This window comes from Schistocerca piceifrons, chromosome 7 (assembly GCF_021461385.2).
Source record: "Schistocerca piceifrons isolate TAMUIC-IGC-003096 chromosome 7, iqSchPice1.1, whole genome shotgun sequence".
Lineage (NCBI taxonomy): Eukaryota > Metazoa > Arthropoda > Insecta > Orthoptera > Acrididae > Schistocerca > Schistocerca piceifrons.
In genome coordinates, this window is record NC_060144.1 from 481589122 (window position 1) to 481593473 (window position 4352).

The following is a 4352-nucleotide window of genomic DNA, read 5'->3' on the forward strand; positions in this document are numbered from 1 at the left end:
TAACAGACGCGATCAGAAAACGCAGATTAACTTTCTATGGGCACATACAGAGAATGGACAACAACCGACTTACAAAGAAAATTTTTGATGTAGTAAACAGCTCAAGCAAGAAAACAAATTGGTATCATGAAATAGACGAAGACTTAAGGCAGATAGGGATCAACAGGCAAATGATAGGAGACAGGAAATACTTCAGAAACAAAGTTAGGAGTGCAAAATTTATTGTAAAGGAGAGAAAGAAGACAGGAACATTATGGACAGAGCAAAGGAAACAGGAGCACAGCCAAAGGATGAAGAGATTTTGGGAAGAGAAGAGGAAGAAAGGAAAGAAGTGAAAATTGTGTCATCATGTGATTTTCGAGTTCAAACACTGTCCATAAGGGCAACAATGAAATGAATGAATGAATGAATACACACGTGTTATGTGTGATGTAAGAGGAGAACAGGAATCTAGTTGTTGAATCTACATAGTTGTAGCATGTGGAAGGAGTGTATAGTATGCTATATTTTTAACTTTTGTTGAGTATCAAGTTATTTTCAGTGTCATCCTTTACATCAAATTGTAGCTAGCTGAAGATAACTTAAATTGAATTGTCTCACATTGTACTTGTGTGAAGTACCATTTTTCTGAAACTGATGGCTTATTATGATTCCTTAGTGTAGAAAATTTTGATAGTACAGTAATATCCGAAGTTCACTCAGGCACATCGGTAGTAGAAAATATTGTTCACTCTTATCTCCCATTGGGACAACAACTTTCATTCTTTTAGTGAATGCTTCAGAGCAACAAAATTGTCCACCATCTAGCATTACTCCTGTGGTGACTAGGAAGCCTGCATACTCGGTTCGCTAGACAAACATTCAAACAAATCATATTAATGAGTTTTATTACAAAAAATTACAATACTTAACTTTTGCAATTACACAGATGTGTTGGAAGCAAAGGGTGAAATAAAAAGTCTTCTTCAGTACAAACAATCCCAAATCTTGCTACATAGAGAGTACAAGTGAAGTGACTAGCGTTGATTCTTCTATCCAAGTTGCTAATCTTGAAGCTGCTATTGAACTGGGCCGACACCAGTCGGTCACAACACTTATGTCCCCTTCACAAAGAGGCTGCTGCTGTCGCATTGTCATTCTGGAGGGAGGTTCTGGTCAGTGTGCAATTGGCTGACGTCTTCTCACAGCCTTCTCTTCCTTGTCATTTCCAACTGGTGTGCTGGCGTTTCACAACAGGAGGGGAGGCAGGAGTGTGGATGCTCCGAGGGATTGGAAACTGTGGCTGCAGGGGACATCGGATTTCCAGTTGTACCCCGCCATCCAGCCTGCATTCTGGTGGAAACGCGCCCCAGAAAACGCCCAGAAGCGTATGTGTTCACCTCCTGAGGTCCATACCCAGACATAGAAGGTGTCGGCTGCTGCAGCATGGGCGGGTCCAACTTAATAGATAGGAAAAGAGGAGGCGAAGGCTGCGTCTCCATGAGGTCGTCCCGCAATGTCGTGATGACACCCTCTTGTGGCTGCTGTGGCTGTCCTCGTGGTCCATAACTCTGGAGGAATAGATACAGAAGGATCATCGTGCACATGACAGTGGCGAATTTGATTGTGATGTCGGCGCTGCAATCTGTCTGGGCCTGAAATAAGGTACATGCATACACCAAGTCGACGAAGGATCTCGCCTCGCGCCCACCATCTGCTGCCGCTAAAAACCTTGAAAAACACAATATCATGCTGCCCGAAGCGATACTTGCGGCCCTCCTTCGACGCCGGATGCTGAGGAGCGTAGAGCTGGTGGAGCTGTGTCGATGACGGCGGCTGTGAAGCAATTCCGCCAGCGATGCGAACGATAGGAGGCGAGAAACAGTTGCAATGCTTCTTGATTCCTGGTGTGTAGGGTGCGAAGATAAGCCATCTGCTGCATGAAAGTTCTGACAAAACGTTCCGCTTAACCGTTGGACTGCGGATGGAATGCTGTACTAGTTAAATGTTTCCCGAGTTCGAGTCTCGGTTCAGCAGACAGTTTTAATCTGCCAGGAAGTTTCTTTAGTTAGATGCTGTTTACCACTGCGTTCATAGACGGTTTCAAATTCATTTGACATGAACTGAGGGCTGTTATCCAACACTATGACTTCAGGCAAACCTTCGAGGCAAAAAACAGAGGCCAATGCCTGCACTGTGCTACGTGACATTGTCGAGTTCATTGGCACAGTAAAAGGAAACTTGCTATAAGAGTCTACCACAATTAATCAATGAATGTTCCAAAAAGCTCCCTCAAAGTCTATGTGCACATTTCGCCGTGGTGACTGCGACTTAGGCCAAGCAGAGAATTTTTGTGGCGGAGAGAACTGATTTTCAGCACATTCGTGACACAGTGACCTCATCTGTTCTATTTGGGTGTCCATACCCTGCCAAGGACAGTGTCGACGCGCCAACTGTTTCGTACAAACAATCCCCCAATGTCCTTGGTGAAGTGACTGCAACAGTTCTTTTTGAAAAGCTTTGGGAATCAACACACGTGACTATCCACTGTCATTTTCAACAAAAATCACACCTCGCTGTATAGCGAGGATATGCCGACGTCCAAGGTATCGGCACATTTTAGAATTCTTCACGCTACGCATTGAGCGGGGCCAAGATCTGCGAATGTATTTTAGCACAATGTTAAAATCTCAATCATCTTCAGTGGCCTACGTAATTTTCCTATAGTTCAGAGGAAAGGCCTGAAGCAATTCAGAATCCTGAGCATCGATGTGACAACAATTTGCAGCAGAAGCGTCAAAGTCTGTATCAGGGCTAATCAGAAGATGCGAAAGTGCGTCAACATTACCATGTTGAGCTCTCAGGCGATACACAATCTTGTACTGGTACTGAGAAAAAAACAAAGCCCATCTTTGCAATTTTTGTGTAGTTTGTAGAGGAACCGGCTTCATCGAATGAAACAAGGATGCAATGGCTTGTGATCCGTTACTAAGTAGAATTGTCTTCCATAGAAATAGTGGTGGAACTTGGTGACACCATACACAACAGCCAATGCCTCTTTCTCTATTTGTGAACAGTTACACTGAGCTTTGGAAAACACTTTTGATGCGAAAGCAATAGGCCTGTCTTCATAACCAATTCTGTGTGGAAGCACTGCACCAAATTCGAAAGAAGAAGCGTCAACTTGCAACACAACCGCTTTGTAAAGATCAAAGTGAATTAAGCATAGATCACTGAGAAATGCATCTTTAAGTTTTTAAAAGCTACTTTGCCCTCATCTATTCAAACAAAGGGGACAGTCTTGCAGCACAAGCGATACAATGGAGCTGCGATTTGTGCAGCATTCGGTTTGAATCGAATATAATAGTTCGTTTTCCCTAAGACTGACTGCAATTCTGTGACATTGCGAGGAACTGGCAGATCACGTATGGGTAACAAATGTTATTCAAGAGGATGTTTATGACATAACATGACATGACCAAGGTACTGCAACTCAGGTTTTAAAAAATCACACTTGTCCAGTCTACACTTCAGTCCTGCATCAGATAACACATCAGACAAAGCACGCAAATTTGCAATGTGTTCTTCAGGTGTATGTCCTGCTAAGACAATATCGTCAAATAGTTTGAACAGTTTGGTAGTTGAGCAGTCAGCTGTTCCAAATACTGTTGGAAAATGGTGGGTTCTGAAGCACTGCCAAAAGACAAACGCAAATGTTTAAAGAAGCCCAAATGAGCGTTCACAACACACACTGTTTTGAGATTCTTCATCCAGTGATATTTGAAGATATGTGTCACACAAATCAATTTTTGAAAAGTAGCGACCAGCGCCTAATATGACCATGAGATCCTCTGGACGTGGCAATGAAAAAGTATCAATCACAGTTTTTGGGTTGACGGTAGACTTAAAGTCAACACCACATGCTAGTTTTAGACAGGTGTGGGGACCCTAACAGTTCATGTGTTATGACTGAGCAATATAACAGAGGCTGAACAACTGAAATTTCACACATTTTCCACTAATATGCAAATGAACAAAAGGTTTGTTGAACTGGCGTAGCACTGAAGAAACTGTTCGCTTGCTAGTTTTGCTAATGCCTGCAGCTGGCTTTGAATACACTACATTGATTTCATGGGCCTTGTGACTAGAATTTTTTGAGTGGGCAGAATTCTTATGTTTGTTCATTGCAAACAAATGGATTGTACGTGACCGTTCTTGCCACAAACGTAACACTGTGCTTGTTTGGATGGGCAGTCTTGGCGTTTGCGCCTTGAATAGCATCAAGGGCATGTTCGCCTGTTGAGAGAACTGTTTATGCGGCGAGGTGCGTGTGTGCTGTTGCTGCCTAGTGGGCCACTCATAAGAAAGGGACG